At 36.5% G+C, this 20,779-nt stretch overlaps 1 protein-coding gene and 1 long non-coding RNA gene across 9 annotated transcripts in view; one reads left to right on the top strand and one right to left on the bottom strand.

The window, feature by feature from the left end:
• The window catches only part of LOC130455481 (uncharacterized), a 92,834-nt gene that overhangs the window by 7,552 nt on the left and 64,503 nt on the right, over positions 1-20,779 (bottom strand). For both annotated transcript variants that reach the window (XR_008913476.1, XR_008913475.1), the window contains exon 3: positions 4,919-5,113. This is a non-coding gene — a long non-coding RNA (uncharacterized LOC130455481). The remainder of the gene's footprint in view (positions 1-4,918; positions 5,114-20,779) is intronic.
• The window catches only part of DAG1 (dystroglycan 1), an 89,789-nt gene that overhangs the window by 20,401 nt on the left and 48,609 nt on the right, over positions 1-20,779 (top strand). The gene's annotated exons all lie outside the window — the stretch shown is intronic.

Raw genomic sequence — 20,779 nt, 5'->3', positions numbered from 1 at the left:
TGGAAGAGTGGTAAGGGCTAGGCAATGGGGGTTAAGTGACTTGCCCAGGGTCACACAGCTAGGAAGTGTCTGAGGCTAGATTTGAACTTAGGACATCCCATCTCTAGGCCTGGCTCTCCATCCACTGAGCCACCCAGCTGCTCCCTACATGATACATACTTTATTATAAGTTATAACATTTTATCTGTGTTAAACATGGCTTTCTATTATAACTGTTACCAATATTTATTAGTACCTTTAAAAAGAATTGAGAGTAACAATATCATCTCACACACACACACACACACACACATTTGTTTATTTATAAAAACCCTTACCTTCCGTCTTAGAATATTGATTCTAAGGCAGAAGAATGGTAAGGGCTAGGCAATGGGGGTCAAGTGACTTGCCCAGGGTCCCACAGCTGGGAAGTGTCTGAATCCAGATTTGAACCCAGGACCTTCCATTTCTGGGCCTGGCTCTCAATCCACTGAGCCACCCAGCTGCCCCCTTCACATACATATTTTGAGAAATTTTAGACTGAAAACTAAATTCATCTGTCACATTATTTGTACATATCTTGATAAGAAAATATATTTTGTCAATACATATATTAACTACCTTTAATATTTGTTCATTTTAGTAAACTTGTAATAAATTCTTTTTAAAATAAAAAAATAGAAGACTGAAGTTCAAATCTGGCACTAGCTATGTGACCTTAGACAAGTTTGCTTCAATTTCCTCATGTGTAAAATGGAGATTATAATAATCTCCCAGAATTGTTAGGATAAAATGAGATATTATTTATGTCAGTCTGACTGATGAAGGTTCGACCCAAGAAACAAGGAGACTAGAATGAGGTGATATAGCAAGGTTTTATTGGAGGAAAGGAGAGGGTGGGGAATGAATGAAAGGAAGAAGCAGCAAGGTTGGGGGGGGGATCTGATGCCAGGAGAGGTGGTTGTAGAGACCTCTTTGAGTTGGGGGAGGGGAAAGGGGAAAAGAAGCAGGGAGGGGGAGACAAGTAAAAATGAGTGCCAAAGTTCCACCTGGGTGGGGAAGGGTGTAATCTTACAGAGTTGAAGGAATAGGGGGGCGGTTAGGGATGAAGTAGCTTGTCTTCCCCTACCCCCAGATCCTCTTGCTAAATTCTCTTGGTATTGGGCTCTCTTGCTCTCCCAATAAAACTGACTATATCACCCTACAGTGGTCTCATTTGTCTCTTGAGTCAAGCCCCCCATCAGACTGACAATTTATAAAGTGCTTATCATGGTGCTTGGCACAAAGTAGGAGCTATTTCAATATTAGCTACAATAAAAATGAAAATTGTTCATTTTTACCCTATGTAAGTAACATGAGAGTTGTATTTAGATGACAATAAGACTCTTCATCTGTAAAAGTCTATGATTATGATTATTGTTTCTTGCCTCATTTTTCTCCAGTTTTGTGAAAAGCCTTTATTACTCTTCTCTCTAGGGCACTGATTGAACTGCCCAGAAACAGGAAGAAGTAGATGGGACTTCACCAGGACTTTACCATGTTTTTCTTTGAAGAGTATTGTTAGCTTCCATTTGACATAGCTCAAGTGGACTTGGGGCATGATAGAATGAGTAAAACTTTTGAAGAAAGGCTTTCTATTTCATAGGCTTTGAATTGAGAGAAATAAAGGGTAAATGATAGTTCCTTTTTGAAGAAACATGTTATCTTTTCAGATTGTCTCCTAAAGTCATAGAATCTGAGCTTGGAGGGTCTAGAGAGATTGCTTGTGTAAACCCTTTCAGTTTATAGAGGAACAAATTGACTTCTGTTGAGTGTGTATGCATACTTGCCACTGGTATTAACTCTTAACTTTAATCCAGTTGGTGGCTTCTACATTCTATTGTAGTTTATTACATTGGCATATTGAGGTTGAAGATACTATGGTATGTTATCTCTTTATGTAGCACATGATATTGCTCAGCTCTTCAAGCTTTTCTTGTGTATGTATTCATAAATTGCCTCACAGCAGATCATTATTCACAGACAGCATACCACTGTGAGATTGGCACTAGATGCCATGTGATTTCATGATGCTCTGTGGTAAACTGGATCAGGTGCAAGAACTTGTTGTTCATGTTTAAGACAGAATTATTGCATGGTGCAGTCTCACATTTTCACTCTAAATATAAACAAGTATGTTTAGCTCACTATTATGATGAGTTATGGCTCTGAAGCCAAATCAGTTCAGATTTTTATTTTTCCATCATCATTGCTCAAATCTGTGGAAATATCAGAGATGCAGTGTTATATAGCAGAGTCAAGAAGATCTAGGTTTAAGTTCTATCCTTGTCACTTACTGACAAATGTGGTTTTGGCAAACCAGTTAACTGTTCAGTGTCCTAGGCATGTCTTTTAAGACTGTGTTTGCAGAGCAAGTGCTTGTCTGCTTTAGTAGGAGTTCCTCACTGGGAGCTCTCTACACAGATGAAATGATAAATTTGATTTTTAAAAATATATGCTTCTCCCTCCACCCCCCTGTTTTTTTCCCCTTATTTGAGCCCAAGTTACTACTGAACTTCAGGGAGGGGAATGTAGAAAATTCCTGAGTCAAGGGAGAATTTTTAGCCTTTATAGATAAATATGCTGGAAAGAGCACTACCAGGTTCTGCTGAGTAAGCCCACAAAAGTACATAAACATAAAAAATGAAACTTTTATGTTGTGTCTAGAGTAAGGAAATTAAGTATTACTACTAAGAATTTGATCTCTAAGTTTAAAATGAGATTACTGTTATATATTTTATCTCGGCGTTTAAAGCAAATTATATATAGCATATATGTGTTTTATATGCTCTCTTTTTTAAAAAATGTTTTCTTGTGGATAGAACTTTGGATTAGGAATTTATAGTTATGGGGTATAAAAAGATTTGAAAAGGTGTTTGATCTTTTTCACTGTAGCTAGATGAGTTTGTATCTAAATCATTTTAGACAGGGAGTAGTCTCTGCTACTGTAAAAAATTCCCAAGGAAGGATTTTCCATAAGATTTCCACATCAACTAATATTTTATTGAGAGATTGTTGCATTGCTTTCAAATCTCTAATAGCAACAAATCTGTTTTTGGCAGAGAACATTTAGGAAACAAATGATCACTGCCTTTGTAGAACATAAAAAGAAGCAAATCATAAGGAAACTTCTTTTTCTAAGTTCCTAGAATATCGTAGCTGGAAGGGACCAGAGTTTGACTCTCCCTAGTTTATAGAGGAGAAAACTAAGGACTTGTTGAGAGGCTCTTTAAAAAACCATTCCTAATAGTCTTTTGGTTATTGGCCTTTGAGATGCTTACCATTTTCACACTATTCAAAAAAGTGGATCCCCTACTTTTGCCTCTGGATAGTTCTGACTAATGCTAAATTTAGTAGGAGGGGAAAAAATCCTAAAAGTATGTGACTGTAAGGTTATTGAATCTTATTTGATTTACTTGGAAAAGGCAACATGAATCCATGGATAGCATTTTGTAATGTATATAGTGTGTCCAACCTTAATTCTACTCTCATGGTACTATTTACCAGAAATAGTTGAATCTATATTTGGAGAATGAGAACTTTCTTATTAGTTCTCTCACTAATTTAATGTCCTCCACTCCCTTATGTATATTTATAAGTTTTCTACATTTCTTAGTAAATTTGAAGGTGAAGTGTAATATTTGTTTAGGATTAGAATCCATTTACTGGGACTCTGGACTCCGAAGAGTGTTCTAGACAGACTTTGATAAGTTTCTAATGAGGATGTGATAATGGCCATTTGTACTGTTAACTTCTGTCTTTGTTTCTTCCATGCCAGTCTTCCCTACCCCCTCAAAAAAAAGCCACCCCAAAACACAAACCCCAGCCAAAAAAATACATGGCTCTTTGCTGGCTTTGCAAAGTGTCTAGGATGTTAAAAGAGAAGACCTAGACCCATGTTGGTAATGGTGTGGCACACGTGCCTCAGTATGCCAGAGGGGACTGGTTTGTTCCCCCTTTCCACTGTGCCTGAAGACAATTTTCACATGCCCCACCCCTCCATCCAGCAGCCCAATGTGAGTATGTCCTTCCTCCACTGTCTGGGGTAATGCAGGGCCTCACTTGCAGCTTGAGAGTGCAATTTGGGCACATGATCTCTAAGAGGTTCGCCAGTGCTGGCCTAGACAATGCTTTCACCCTTTTTGCTTCCCCTCTCTTCTGCCCTTCTTATTAGGAGACTAACTTCAAACATCAAGTACTAGGTACTTGAAGAGATATGAAGGGCAGCAGCTGGATGGCTCAGTGAATTGAGAGCCAGGCCTAGAGATGGGAGGTCCTGGGTTCAAACCTGGCCTCAGACACTTCCTGGCTTTGTGACCCTGGATAAGTCACTTGACCCCCATTGCCTAACCCTTGCCACTCTTCTGCCTTGGAACCAATATACAATATTGATTCTAAGACAGAAGGTAAGGGTTTAAAAAAAAGATATGAAGATTAAGACATGATTCTTATCTTTAAGGAGCTCACAATCTAATAGGAATATAAATGTGAGTGTCTTGATGTCACATCCATCTATATTTTCCTTGTCTTGTCCTTTAGTTGACAATCTTGAGTGATTAGGTCCAGTTCTGGTATATGAGTTAAAAAGTTGGCTCTGATCATAGATTACTCTGTCTAGGTGGGTAGCAAATGTATACCAATTGTAGGTTTAGGTGAGAGAGTATGTGTTTGCTTAGCACAGATTCACCCTCCTTTACTGAAAAGTAACTCAAATCTTGAAAAAAGTAATTCATCTCAACTGTTACTACCTGCTTACTAGGAATTACTAAGAAAAGAACTTAGTAAATCTTAGTATGCTTTGGAAACATCTGCTAATACCATCATTAGCAAAAATTTCTCCATTCCTTAAGTGTTCTCATGGGTTGCTATGGATAGCCTTATGGTGATTGTCTGCATTTACCTAGGATTGTCCTCAAATCACAGACACACTGTCATCTCCAAGAAATACTTTCCACTTTGGTGTAGGTTTTGCCAGAGCATGTAGCCACCTTGTAGTCTTTGAGAATCTAGAGTCTCTTCCACGTCTAAGTAATAAAGCTTGTCATTGAAAGGCAGCTGAAAAGCTTCCACGGGATATTTCCATGAGACTTTCATTCTGCAAAAGAATTCATAATAATTAATAACTTCTGAGGTAGTAATTATATCATGTGGGTTTCTGCTATCACAACTGCTTTGTGAATACATTATTATGCCTAATGAGGCTGTTTTGTCAATTTTGGTTTTAGGTTGTTTTTTTTTTTTTTGTAAATACTTACTTGCATTTTCCCATTGTGACTTCGAAGAAGACCTGTAGGTGTGTCTTCTAAGAACATGGAAGATGGAAAACTATATGAGGAACCCTACTACCTTTTAGCCCTGATTTCATTTGCTTGTCAACTCTTCTGCTTTGTTCTTGGTTTTTACCTCAGTCCAGTCAACAAACGTACTACATTAAAGAAGAAACATTAACTTGTAACTACTTTCTAAGGACTCTAGATTTTTCTATCTGGCCTGTAGCTGAAAACTTCCATACATTGTTTTTCTCATTAGAATGTGAGCTCTTTGATAGCAAGGACTGTCTTGCTTTTCCATTTGTATGCCCTGCTTTTTAGACACAGTAAGTGCTTAATAAATTCTTTTTTCATTCATTCATATGAGATAGGAACTATGATAGGCACAAAATATATAAATATAATAGGAGATGATCTCTTACCTCAAGTAGTTTATACTCTACTAGGGGTTTACATGTTGTATAATGACATAGAAAAGAGTTTTGGTCTAAGCAATCTCAGAGATTGCCAATGGAGCCATTAGATGGTAGATTGCTTTATGTTTTCTAGTAGCAATGGAAATGTTGATTTAATTATTGTTCTTTGAGCAAGAAGTGAAAAGCAAGAGGTGGGAGGTGGTGTCACGACCTGGCAAGATGCCTAGATACCTGAACTGGCTAGGCTCTTTTATGTCTGTATCTGGTATGGAGAGGCAGACAGAAGCAGGGTTGATAATAATTCTGTAATCATTTCTGCAACTGAAAATGAAAGAATACTAGATTTGAAGTCTGAGAACCTGGGTTTAAATACTGACATTTGTGATCTTGGCCGAATTATATGGTTCCTCCATTTCTTCATCTGTAAAATGAAGACTATATGTTCTCAGTCTGGCTATATAAATCTGATTCCCTTCCTCTCTCAGTAGAATGTAAGATTGAGATTAGGAACTGCTGCCGTTTTTGTCATTGTATCCGCAGTGCTTAGCATAGTATTTTTCATTTCCAATTTTAAGCCACCTTCACTCCCTCTACCTTTTAAAAATCAGGATAAAAGTTGAGCTCTAGAGAGAATGTTGAGTTTATTGTTAGTAGGACATTTTGAGGTGCATATTAGGCAGTTGAAGGTACAATATTGAAAGTGAGGAGAAGAGGTTAGGATTGGACAAATAGTTTTGAAAAGGGTTGATTAGATAATCTCTAATAATCCTGCCATCTTGAAATTCTGTAAACATTCCAAATAAATTTCAAATGCCTGGGATCTATGAACTAGTTTTGAAAAATCTTTTGAGAACTATATTTCAGTGTATTGCTATATTTTGTAATCTGATGTGTTTTGTGTATTTAAAAGTATTATTGAGGAGTCCATAGGCTCCACCAGATTGCCAAAGATGAGTCCATGATATAAAAAAGGTTGTCTTGGTCCAAGTTATCTGGTTTGGGAGATCTTCTTAAGCGGTTCTCACCATTTTTCAGTTTTAAGCCTCCCCTGTTTTTAAAAATTAGATGTTCAAGATTCCAGTCAAATATAATTTTATCTCATTATTTGTTAAACTCCATTCCTAAATAGGTATTTTCATTCTTGTATTTTAGATGTATCATACAAATCACGTTTTTATATTTCTTTTTAATAACAATATATTCCTAAGATATAATTGGGAAATAGACTTGCCTCTTTACCTGTAAAAGGAGAGAGTATACTCGTTGATCTGTAAGACCCCTTAATAGTTTTAAATCCTATGAACTGATGAACTTAATTTCATTTTTGGTGAGTTTTAGGTAACTAAGAGGCCACTTCAGTTGTCTTATCCTGAGATGATAAAGACTGTGGGGAAGGAGTAGATCAGATTGCTCTTCCCTGTTTTCTTTAGCTAAGAGATTGTCTATATTTACTTCTTACCTTTAACCTGTCTTTGCATTTGTTTGGAATCTTCTTGAGCTTATTGGATTTAGAGATGGAAGGGATATTAGAGATCATCCACTTCAACCAGTCCTTTAATTGTACTGATGAGGAAACTGAAGGCATTTGCCTAAATTAGCTGCTATTTAATCACTGGACTTTCTACTTCCTAGGTAGATTCAGATTACAACAAGGATTTTGGAATTACACTTGGGTTGGATTTAGGGTTCTACTCTTTGCTCCCTTATTTAGCTTTGGCCAAGGCCTTGTAAGATGAGGGGAGATGATAAGATGATCCCAAAGATCCCCTCTATCTCTAAATAATATATTCTCATGTCAAAGCCTTTGCTTTTCAGCAGCCTAAAAAATAGAAGTCTAAATAAAGGGAAAGAGGCTATAGCCTCAGGGCTGTTCTCTATAACTGGGATAAGCATTACTTGTGCTTTTCTATCCTTAGTAATAAGGAGAGTGTGTAACTGTCAAACACCTGTATAAATGATAAGATTCCTCTATTGGCAGCCCTTCATTTACAGAGGAGTTGCCAAATAATGAAATAGTTGGGACTAAATGTTTTTGTGCACAGTTGCAAAAAATAGTTGAGAAAATGTTTGACAAGAATTCTCAGTGGATATTTCCGGTATTAGAGACTTAAGGAAAAATAGTGGTTGACACAGTAAAATAATTATTAGAGAAAGAAAAGGTGTTCTGTAGTATTTATCCCATGCTTTTCATTTAAAGAGTTATACAAATAAAAAGAATCATTGTTTAATCATTCCATTTACTTGAGTTATCTGTATTCCTGCTGTTGCTTTTGTTGGAACTAGTGTTATTTCATTGAGAGTTTATCTGAAAAGTAGGATATTGAAAACAGTTTGGACTTTTAAAATAAATTTAAAGCAATAGTGACACTGAAAAATTACTACTTTATACTTTCTAGGGAGCTTTCTTTAGTTGCTCAAGAAGCTTTATGAAAGGTTAATAATGCACTTCAGTTGTATGCATTTGGTTTTATTCTTTGTACTGATCCCCTTTCCTTTATCTTTTCCATTATCTTTTATTGATAATTTTTGCTTTTTTATTACATTAATTCTTCTACCTGCCCATCCCTTCTAGCCATCCTTTGTAATAATGATTTTTTGCAAATTCATCAAAACTAATACATCACTTAGCTCTGACTACTGCCAACACTACTGTATTGAATTGATCCCTTATTACAAGATTTTATATTTGCATTAAACAAAAAAGTTTTTAAAGGCCACTTTGGTTTATTGGATGTCTACTTCTGAGGGCCCCTTTTCCATAGTGAATCTTAATAAAGAGACCTTTGAGATCTGGGCCAACCGTCACATTGTATGGGGAAATTAAGGATGAAAGAAAGAGAATAACTTAGCCAAAGTCCACAAGTACTGAGTTAGAAGAGCTATAATTTGAACTCAGTCCTCTTACTCCATACTATGCTGACTTCCTCTCAAGTAGCACATAAAGTTTGTTGAAAATTTTCACTTTCTTTCAAAACATTTTATTATTTGTTGTTGTTGAGATGGCTTTAAATTTATTAATTTAATTTAATTGATTAATTAAGATAATTTCCCCATGATTACATGATTCATGTTCTTTCCCTCCCCTCCTCAAAACATTTTAAAAAACCTTTTTAATTTAGATACTTTATGAGGCTCCAAAAATGGATTACTTTTCATTAAAGTATAGATGATTGTACAGTCAGTCTATTTTACCTCTAGTAGTAATATACTTGGAAGTCTATAGACAGTTTCTCAAAGGAAGAAACTGTTTTAGTGGAAAGCTGTACATAAAGATGGGTGTCAGGGGATTGGAAAACAAGGGTTTTATGTTTTTATAGCAATGGAGGGAGTCAGGGAGATGGTAAGCAAATAATAAGCCTCCTGATAGTCATTGAATTTGGTGTCTTTCTGAAGAGCAGAACCTACAGGAAGCTGCTGCTAGAGAGTATACACAAATTTTGTGGGTTTGAGGGAACAGGTGAAAACAGTTGTTTAAGATTGCCTTATATATAAAAAATCATAGTGCAAAGAATCAGTTAGGTTACTTCCTGTTTGCTGGGCACTTTTGAAGTGTAAGTTGAACTTGACTGGCCTTTTGGTGTATTCTATTCAGACAGATCAACAACTTTTTAGATGGCTAATTAATAGGAAAGCTGTAGATGACCATTTCTTTAGGAGTTCTGTCAGGGACAGTTGCCTAGTAGCTAACTTGTAGCTAATGAGATATGGAAGCTTTTCTCTTGTCCTTTCCCATAATTTCTCTAAGAAGTTGGAATGTAGATAGATAAGAATAGAATGTGGTTCTTTAAGGTGAGAAAGAAGAGATGACAATTACTCCTCTTTTTCAAAGACATCCTTAAATTTGTAAGTTACAGGTAAATTATTTTAAGAAGGTCTCTCTTTTTTTCAGAGCATTGATGCACGTGTGTGTGTGTGTGTGTGTGTGTGTGTGTGAAGTATATTCTCTTCTCTATTCCCTCTGAAGTAAATTGGATTTAAGATACTTAGGCTGCTATTTTTATTGAGAAGATGAAATATTACAGATGGGGGCATCCATAGTATAGGGCATTGATGGCGAACCTATGGCACAGATGCCAAAGATGGCACACAGAGCACTCTCTGTGGGTACTTGGCCACCCTTTCTCCCCACCCCCCACAAGAATTTTTTGCTAGAAAGGAAGAGGGAACTTGGGCAGAGTTGTTCCCCTCCTCCCTCTCTACTGTGCCTGACACTTTTTCACCTCACCTGCCTCTCTGCCCAGCAGCCTAGTACAGGGCACACTTGGGGTAAGGTGGGTGGCTTACAGGCAGCAGAGCACTCAGACCAGTTTCCTCACTTCACCAGTCCCTCTGTTCAGCAGCTCAATGGGAGTGCTTTTTCCCTCCCCTATGTGGGTAAGGGGTGGGGTTGGGTGAAATGTACCCAGCATGTGGGGGTGTGGCACTCAGTCTATGAGGTGGGTGGACATGGCATTCATTGGGAAGGCAGGGCCCAGCTCTCCATCTCTAAAAGATTCGCCATCACTGGTATAGGGAAAAGTGCATTGGATTTGGAGATTGAGAGATTTGGCTCTATCTTCAATTAGCGTGTACACTTGCTAATGTCAATGAGCAGGCATTCATCAGGCACTTACCTATATGTAGTAAGCACTGTACTAAGAGTTCTAGGGGGTAAAAAAATAAAAATAAATTAAAATGGAATAATTTCTGCCCTCAGGAAACTTATTGGGGGAGAAAGCATATATACATCATAGGAGAGTTGGAGAAGACAACCTTAAGATGCTACATAGTTGCAAATTATTATATTGAGTGGTATTTTGGAATCTTTTCCTTCAACTTGTTTACTGAAATAATCTACCCTTATATGATTTATTCACAGATGAGTAGAAAAAAAAATTATGAAGAGAACCATTGCTATTTCAGTTCTGCAAACCTTTATTAACTACTTATTGGATATAGAGCATTATGCTAAGCCCTTGGAGGGATAAAAAATTTAAACAGGATGGATACTATTATCCTAAAGCTTGTTATCTAAACAGACATAATGCTATACATATAAAGACTATTAGAGAGATACTGAAAGACCCACAAACTTGTGGTGGTTTGGGTGTTGGGAGTTAGGGAGTTGGAGAATGATAGTACACTTGGTCAATCACCTTTGGAGTCTTGGTGAAACTTGTCCATTTCTGTATTATAAAACAGTTCAATCTTTGAACCTAGGGTTCATTTCCTGTCATTAAAAAAAAAAAAAACACCACCATTTTATTCCAGGCAAGTAGATTGACAATAAAAGGGATTTAATGAAGATTCTTACCTTCTTCACAGGCATAATTAATTACCCAAGTACATAGGCAAGAATGTATGGCCATAATAAAGTAGGTCTGAAAAGGAAATTGTTGACTGGAATTACATCTATAACCTTTACCATATAAGTTTAAAAGGACCTTAAAACCAGAATTGCCTGTAATTTAATCCTCTAGCCTACTTGGTCACATGTGTAAAATATAAAAAAAAAATTTCTGTTTTTTCTTAAGGTTAATTCTCAGGACCTCAAAACTTGTGAGATCCATTATGCACTTAAAAATTCTATTAAATACATTGGCTATGGGAGGAGGATATTTCCAATTTTTTCCAATTTTTAAATTCTTTTGACTTTGTTCTTTCTTGAAGTCTCATGGAGTCATTAGCACTTGTCCAATTCTAATTTTTAAAAAATTATTTTCTTCTGTGAGCTTTTGTCCTTTTTTCCATTTGGCCAATTCTGCTTTTTAAGAAATTCTTTGTTTCAGTGAATTTTTGTGCCTCTTACCATTAGGCCAATTCTGTTTTTTAAGATGTTATTTTCTTTAGTATTTTCTTATGTCTCTTACCAAGCTGTTAATGCTCTTTTCATGGTTTTCTTGTATCACTCTCATTTCTTTTTCCCAATATTTCTTCTACCATTTCTATATCTTTTGTTAACTTCCAGGAATTCTTATTGAGTTTGGGTCCAGTTAGCCCTTTTCAGGCTTTTTTGGGTGGATGTTTTCACATTATTATTTTTGTAAGTTTATATCTTGATCTTCCTGTCACTGGTTTTTTTTATGGTGAAGTTCTTTGATGTTATTATTGTTGGCTCATTTTCCCAGCTTATTTAAAAAAAATTATTACATTATGTATACTTAGTAACAACTACCACCACTGGACTAAACAAATGCACAAACTCCACGTTGTTTACAATTTGTTTAGAAATATGTAGATTACATATGTATGCTAATGTAAACATCCTCTGCTTTTCAGTTCTCTTTGGCTTTGTTTTACTTGGATACTTTTTTCTCTTGATTTTGTGTGTGTTTTTTTAATGTAATCATGATATGTATTATTTTTATTCTTTTTGTCTCTCCTTTTATTTCCATTATTTTTCCCTTATATTTCCAATATTTGTCATTTCAATAATGTAATTCCGTCCATTACTTTCAGATAGCATTATATTCAGCCATTTCCCTCATTCATTGCATTTATTATTTCCAGTTATTTTGTCATAATTAATAAGCTTCCATGAATATTTTCATACATACATAGCTTTTTACCCTCTCAATAATGCCCTTAACAGCCTAACCCTAATAATGAGATCTCTAGGTCAATGAGCATGAACAGCTTTACAACTCTTAATGGATAATTCCATTTTGTTTCCTCTAGCCTATTTCTTGATTTTGAGTGGGCTCTGCTCACATTGGGATGAGGAGACACTGTTGGAGATGGAGAAGCACTATACCAAGTTTCAGACTTTTTTCTGCTGCCGTTTTCCTATCTTGTTCTGGGGGGTCTGCAAGTTTCTGGTGCTTCCAAAGTGGTGTGATCCCAGTAGAGGTGTGGTCACTGTTGTCCTGGTCTGTACTCTGGTCTTTACTTAGTAATGGACCTTGCTGTCTTATAGCTACAAGCACTAGTATTCCTTAGGGCTCTGGCTGATCATAAACTCCCCTCTCTACCCTGAAACTTTGTTTTAGAATTCTCTGAGTGGACAGCTTCTGTTGTTTGCAGCTGCCTCTCAACACCCAACACTAGTGCTCTTTCCATGTGGGGTCAGGGCAGACCTCAGTGTCATTGAACTCTCCTGTCCACTTCCTGGAAGTTGTCTTTGGAAAAATACCTCACCCCGACCTTTTGTTGGCTCTGTTGCTTCAAAATTTGATTTGAGGTGTTATTTTAAAGTTGTTTAGAGAGAGGAATGTTGAGAGAATTCAGCTGGGTTCTGGCCTGTGGTCCACCATCTAGGTTCTACCCCACATGCAATATATATTAAAACTTTATGGTGAATAATTCACTATACCAGATATGGAAGATACAAAGACAAAGAATAAAACATTCTAACATAATTTGGACAAGTACTTGTATTCTTTGTTTCTCATTTTTTTTTGCATTTAAAATTTTTGTTTTTATTTTAATATTTTTCCATGTTTACATGATTCATCCCCCCCCCCCCCAGCTGACAAGCAATTCCATTGGGTTATACAAATGTTATCACTTGATACCCATTTCTTTATTCATTTTTGCAATAGAGCAGTCTTTTGTTTCTCATTCTTACTTGGTTTTTAATCTGTCATTAAAAAAGTCAATTAAAGTTTTTGTTGCTCATTAATGGTGTGGATACAATCTTTGATTCTTTAAAAAAAAATTTTTTTTTTAAACCTCTTGTCTTCTGTCTTGGTTCCAAGGCAGAAAAATGGTAAGGGCTAGGCAATGGGGGTTAAGTGACTTGCCCAGGGTCACACAGCTAGGAAGTGTCTGAGGCCAGATTTATCCACTGAGCCACCCAGTTGTCCCCACAATCTGTTTCTTGAAGCCCATATTAGTGAAGTCTGGGTTAAAGTTTTGAGGAGCTTGTCACCAGAAGATTGTCTTTTGGGGAAGACTTTTCTCTGCCATGGCAGCTCCTAAAGTCTTTTTGCTATGACTTAGCAGAACTCTGAATAATTGAAAAGAAGATTAAAAAATTAGGAATTAGCTTTCAAATGAATTAGTCCCAGATAGAGAAATCCACTTTCATTCTGAGCTGTAAAGACATGATAGCAAAAGGTGTGAAATACTACAGAAAGAGGCAAGGATCAGCATGTTTTAGATTTCTTTATTCTTTTTGGCAAAGTGGACAAATGTTGAGAAACTTGAAACCTTTGCTAAAGCAGCACAGTATTTTATCAGTCTTTCTTATTTCTTTCTTATTTCTAAATGAGAATAGAGTTGCTTTATTTTGTAGAAACTAGACATTTAAAAAAATCTCTACCAGTTCTTGATAAACAGCTTCTACTATTAGAGAAAATGCTGCCGAAAAATTCCAAGAATGCTGATAGCAGGTGGGGACTGGAAGATGTGGTTAGCAGCCATGAAAGGATGAATTTATTGTGTGGTTCATTTCTTTTAGTTCCTATTGTTTAAGGTACGTTTTCATAGAACCAGACCAACCCCCTTTTTGGGGAAAATGGATTTCTTCTATCCTCTGTGATGCTAGCCACCTAGGTTTTTGGGATTTTTCCCAGTAGAGCATTTCCCTCAGTAGATTTTCATATTTTCTTCAGAATTAAGTGTTTAATTAAAAAAAAAAGGGACCTTTGTAGATTACCTCTTGTTTCTTTGGCTCAGCCTGTGGCAGCAACCTTTTGAGATCTGCTGGAGAACTATTCATTCTTGGTAGGTCAGAGGAATGTGGGAAGGGCTAACTTTCCCAAGGTTCTGCGTGGGAAGCTAGAAATCTGCTGGGAAGCATATTACTGCAAAGTCACTAAGTCTATAACAGTGTCTTGTCTTTTTATAAATGGGTATGTTGATCTAGCAATTTCTGCCCCTCCCCCAGTCTTAAAATATAAATCAGTGGTATGTTTTTAAAAACAAATCTTATTTTTGAATATTACAAATATTGACTGCAGTAATTGTCTATTATCAAGGGTTTCTCTTTTGCCTTAGATGAATTACTAATTGGGAAAGGTTTCTTGTAAAAGATGGGATTTTATTTGGGACTTTAAAGGAAGCCAAAAGGCAAAGATGAGGAGGGAGTACATTTCAGGCATGGAGGAGAGCCAGAGAAAATACTTGGAGCTAGGAGGTGGAGTATGTTGTCATGGAATAGCTAGGCCAGTGTTAATGGATTGAAGAGTACAGGGTTGGGGGGAGTAAGATATAAGAAGATGGGAATAGTAGGAAGGGACCAGGTTATGAAAGACTTAATGTTAAACAGAGGTTTTAGATCTGATCCTGGAGGTAATAGGGAACCACTGGAGTTTATTAAACAAGGGTATGATATAATTGGACCTGTACTTTAAGAAAATCACTTTAGTGGCTAAGTGAAGAATGGATTAGGATGGGGAGATACTTGAAGCAGCCAGACTCACCAGCAGGCTATTATAGTAGTTCAGGCCTGAGGAAACAAGGGCCTGCACTAGAGTGGTGGCAGTGTCAGAGGAGATACAGGGGTATATTTGAGAGATGTTGCAGAGATGAAATTGATAGGCCTTGGCAACAGATTGGATAGGGTGGAGGGGGACGGTCTTTAGAAATAGTGAGGAGTAAAAGCCTATAGGGTGATATGTAGGTTGTGAGCCTGAGGGATTAGGAGGAAGGGAGTTTTAGGGAGAAAGCTTGTAGTCAGGCTCATTGCTATTCAGGAACTATGGAAAGCAAAGAATAGAGATATCCACCCAAAAAAAGTCACTTTAGGACAGTGATGGTGAACCTTTTAGAGACCTGGTGCTGTTGCTCCCCCTTGTGCCCTGCCCCCCCCCAAGGGTGGGTAAAGTGAACAATGTTGTCAGGAAGTATAGAGAGGGGGAGGGGAGTGACCGGAACACTTCGCTTCCTTCCAGTTCTGCTGCCTGTGAACTGCCCACTTTACCCTCTGAGCCCCCATTGGGCTGCTAGGCAGAGGGGCAGTGATGTGAAAAAATGTCCTCAGGTACAGGGTGGGAGTGGGGAAAGCAGCTCTGCCTGAGTCCCTCTGCCTTTCTTATAAGGGGGGAGGGCAGCATGTGCCCACATGGAAAGAGTTGTGTTGGATGTTGAGAGGCAGCTGCAAACAACAGTGGAAGCAGCAACAGCAGTAGCCTCAGAAGCTCTCCACTCAGAGAATTCTGCAACAAAGTTTCAGGGTAAAGAGGGGAGTTTATGATCAGCCATGTGTGTCAGTTTTGGCACCTGTGCCATAGATTCACCATCACTGCTCTAGGGGAAGTAAAGGGGATCTGGGTGGGGAATAGGATTTGAGACTGGCTTGAGGTCATAGGAAATAATATGATTAACTGGTAGACTTGAATTTGGTAGGGTTGAAAGAGTGTATAAGAAATGTTTTACTGTAATTAACTTTGCCAATTCTCATTCTTAAATCAGTGAAACCAGCTGGTTTTGAATTTTATCATGATATGTGGTGTCTGTTACATAATCTCTTGAGCTGTAAAGGAAAAAATATAAAATTAAGGCAGTTAAGTTTTTTTCTATCCTCACCCTTGTCCTCGTTTTTCTCTTCTCTTATCCCTGGTTAGCTCCCTGCTAGACAAAACTGTTTGGCATATTGTAAATGTTTAATAAATGTTTTTATCTCTCATCTATGTATTATTTTTTTGGTCTCATTTTGGCTTTTGTTCATTTGTCTTTTAAAACCATGTTCCTAGTCTTCTTAACTCCTGTAACATCCTTTGGATATAAGTTTAGTTAGATATAAAAGAGTATTGGATTGGGAGTCAGTAGACCTAGGTATAAATTTTGGCTCTGCCACTTAAACTGTGTCACCCCTAGACTAGTTGCTTGATATCTTTGGGTTTGTTTCCTCATTTCTCAAATGAGGATACGGGACTATAAATGACAGTTAATGTTTGCTCCAGCTCTGAATTCGTGATCCCTTTAAATAATTCCCCTTTGCTTTAGGAAAAGTGATGCCTTGAGATTAGGGTTTTCCAAAAGAGTATCAGACTTTTTTTTTTTGGTCTTTGTATCCCCATCAAATTTTACACAGTTATTGCTGAGTAGTAATTTGATGAATTCTATGAAGGTAGCAATGGGAACCACTCTTGGCCACATAGTTATCTACTGCATCTCTAACTTGGGCTTTAACCTTTCTTATATAGTAGTAGAGGAGATGCTTTGGTCATAGGTGGAACTTTCTGGCAATCAGAGCTTTCCATTCAACCTTCATATATGGCTCAGAAAATACTGAATGAATGTAGTTGACTCTTTTTGGGCTGTTCACCAGAATCTTCAAGATCATTCCGTCTACTTAGTGACTAACTGAAATCCCTTAAAGTTTGAGGTATTTTCTACAATAGCATTTTTTTTTTATTTCCCTGAAAGCTGAAAATCTGGCTTCTAACCTTAAGAGGACTTGCTTTTTAGATACAAAGAAAATTTGTTGAATTCAGGCTTTTGTGGCACATATCAGTGATCCTATAAAGTTTGTTTGGAAACTTGTTCATTTGGTTTAGAAATGGTATAATAATAATATTCCAAATTGTGTATAGCACCCAGAACAAGTTGTACATAGTAGTTGCTTAATCAATATGTTAAGTGAGTAATTGTTGGAATAATTTGAGAATTTCAGTGAGGTCTAAGTTTAATTCTTGTTTGTACCTAGAGTGCCTTGATATAGTAATTTATTTCATCTTGGGTTCCTGATGTGTGAGTATGCATCAAAAAAGTGTGAAATGGAAGTAAAAGTTCCTCAAGGTGGTTAATCTCTGACTGGTATTGTTTATTAAACACTGAGAGTGTATAAGAAAGAACAAATTCAAAAAAGGGTTTTGTCTGCCCTGTGAACTTTTTAAATCTTTACCTCTGTGCTTTATATATCTTCTAGTATTAGTCAATCAACATCTTGGGCCTTGGTATCATTTAAATAACTTTTAAAACCTCCAAAATTGCATTTGTAAAGCCATTTTGGTTTGTTTGTGGTCATATTTCTGTCCAAGTGGCCAATGGTAATGTTTAAACAGCATAGTATTAAATTCATTGAAGTGTTAAAAGGATTGTGCTTTTTTAGCAGGTCCTAAAACACTAGTTTAAAATTGACCCTGATTAAGATCCATGGTCTAGTGAATTGAGCACTAGGCTGGAAATTAAGATACTTGGGTTCTAAGCAGAGCTTGAATTATCAACAAAAACCAATATAAAAATAATTTGACTCTCCAAACATTAAGCACCTACAAATGTACAAGGCATTATGCTAAGAGCTGAGAGTTCAAAACAAAACAAAAAATAAGAAGTCACAGAAAAAAAATTTATATATTTTACTGTGTATTTAACATAGTAGAACCAGATAAATTAACCAACAAATTAGCTCTGTCTCACCTTGGCTTTGCATTATTATTTTTTTTAAAACCCTTACCTTCTGTCTTAGAATCACTACTGTGTGTGTGTATTGGTTCTAAGGCAGAAGAGTGGTAAAAGGCTAGGCAGTGGGGGTCAAGTGACTTGCCCAGGGTCACACAGCTAGGAAGTGTCTGAGGTCAGATTTGATCCTAGGATCTCCCATCTCTAGGTTGGCTCTCCATCTACTGAGCCACCCATTTGCCCCCATGCATTATTTTTTATATTTTGTTTGTATATATATTCTGGTATATGACTTTGTATATTTTCTCTTCATATTTTACCTTTTATAGAACTATATTATTCCATTTCATTAATATACTGTAATTCTATAATTAAAAAAATGTTTTTTAAACCCTTACCTTCTGTCTTAGAATCACTACTCTGTATTGGTTCTAAGGCAGAAGAGTGGTAAGGGCTAGACAATGGGAGTTCAATGACTTGCCCAGGGTCACATACCTAGGTAGTGTCTGAGGCCAAATTTGAACCCAGGACCTCCCTTTTATGGGCCTGACTCTCAATCCACTGAGCCACCCAGCTGCCCCCAATTCTATAATTTTTTTTAATCATCAGGCATATAGATTATTTTCAGTTTTTTGCCATTAAAAATATAGCAAGTGTTCTTATACAGACAATTCCTTTTTCCTTTTCATGTTATCTATCTTTAGACCAAAATCTTAGTGATAGGATTGATAGGTCAAAAGGAATAATCAGTTTTGTGACTTATTTTGAATGGTGCCCTATTGGGTATTCAAAAAGTTGTACCAGTCTACAATCTCAGCAGCAATATAATCATTTCCCATAATAGATCTAGCCTTTTCAGTTGTATGCTCTGGGGTCTTGCTTTTCTGCTTATTAGGGAGATAATCACTGAGATGGCTCTAAATTTTCCCTAGTAGGACACTATAAAAATTCCAGGGCAACCCCATCTATCCCCTTCCTTTTCTGAAAGTATGTTAAAAGCTGCTTTGGAATTGGTGATAATGCAGACTTGACAGAAATTATTCTTTTTAAACAAAACTCACCTTGAAATCATTGGTATCATTTAGGGTTCTTGTGTTTACTATATTATATAATAGGATTTTTTTCTTACCTTATTTTTTTCTTACCTTATCTTAGCATTTATTTTTATCTTTTAAAAAAATTCAGCTCATTAATTTGTCTCATTTTTACATCTCCTTTATTTCTGAACATAACCCCCCCCTTCTTCCTTACCCAGCAAGCCATCCCTTATCAAAGGTTAAAAAAGAAAGCAAAAGCATTTTAGCAAAACTAACCAGCACTTTTGATTTTCTGACAGCAAGTATAATGAATATTCTACACTCATAATCCTTAACCTCATTAGTGAAAGGGGAGGGAAGTATTTTTTTCATCTCTTGGGCATGATTATACATTGCCAGTTTGGGCTTTTTTCTTTCTATTTGCATTATTATTGTATGTGTTTTACTGCTTCTATTTGTTTCACTTTTATTTCATGTAAGTTTCCTATGAATCTTTGCATTTTTTATATTCATCTCTCTTGTTTGTAGTTCTTTGCTTTGACAAGTGCTGCTACTATAACTATTTTGGTTATAATGGATTTTCCTTTCTATCTGATCATTGGGGTATTAATGTACCTCTTGGCTTACAGCCTCTTCTACATTGATTTACCTTTTTGTTATCTTTGTCAGTACTCTGGATAGGAGGTACTAAGAGTTGTTTTAATTTTTATTCTTCATTTGCATTCCTCTTATAGTTCCAATCAGAGTATGTTGTCTATGTCTTAGTTTCTTTTATATACATTAATCAATATTTTTTCCTTCTTTTTTTGTTTTTTGGAAAATATCTCTAATTTGTATTCTTTGCTAACTTTCAGTAGGACCACCAGAACCTACCCCAAATATTCTGCTTCCCTGAGATTTTACCAGTCAGTTATAGAATATGGAGAAGCTAAATGAGAGCTTTCCTATAAGTGTTCAGAGAAAATAGTATTTCATTTAAATTTGTACTATTCATTTAAAATTATGTTGGTAAAGAAAAGGAATTTAGCTGCCTTGTGATTTTCTTCTCATTTCTTTAGAAACTAGTGATTTGGAGGAACATGTGTGAAACTATTGGCTTTAGTGATTTAGCAGAACCTTTCTATACAAGTACTCAGTTTCAGGTTAATAAAGAAAGTCATAGGTCTGTGTGATATACAGAACTAAACTGCTCTTGGTAGGAGTTTTCCAAATGGCAGTTGCTTTCCTTGTGTGCATTTGGGATGATATTTGCAGTTGGAGTCCAAGTAACTTTGCCTGCTGATATTCCAAGCACTCCTAGTTTTGATGAAGAAATTTTTAGAGCCCAGATTTATGTCTAAAGAAGATGCATTTGGAAATCAGCATAGAGATCAGCTGCCATTTTCCTATTCTATTAACTGTACATTTAAAATTTTATTAATTTGTCTATTCTCCATTTAGCATGAATCATATTAAACATTTTAAAATTAGTATGTTGGGGACAGCTGGGTGACTCAGTGGATGGAGAGCCAGGCCTACAGATGAGAGGTCCTAAGTTCAAATTTGGCCTCAGCTGTGTGACCCTGGGCAAGTCCCTTAACCCCCATTTCCTAGCCCTTACTTCTCTTTTGCCTTGGAATGAATACACTGTATTGATTCTAAGACAGAAGGTAAGGGTTTGAAAAAAAAATAGTATGTCTTAGTACTATTTTTTTTTAGTTTATTTTATTTAGAATATTTTTCTATGGTTACATGAATCATGTTCTTTCCCTCCCTTCCTACCATTCCCCTC

Source organism: Monodelphis domestica, chromosome 7 (genome assembly GCF_027887165.1).
Source record: "Monodelphis domestica isolate mMonDom1 chromosome 7, mMonDom1.pri, whole genome shotgun sequence".
Classification (NCBI taxonomy): Eukaryota; Metazoa; Chordata; class Mammalia; order Didelphimorphia; family Didelphidae; genus Monodelphis; species Monodelphis domestica.
Note: the sequence above shows the minus strand (reverse complement) of the source record. Positions and strands in the feature narration are given on the sequence as shown.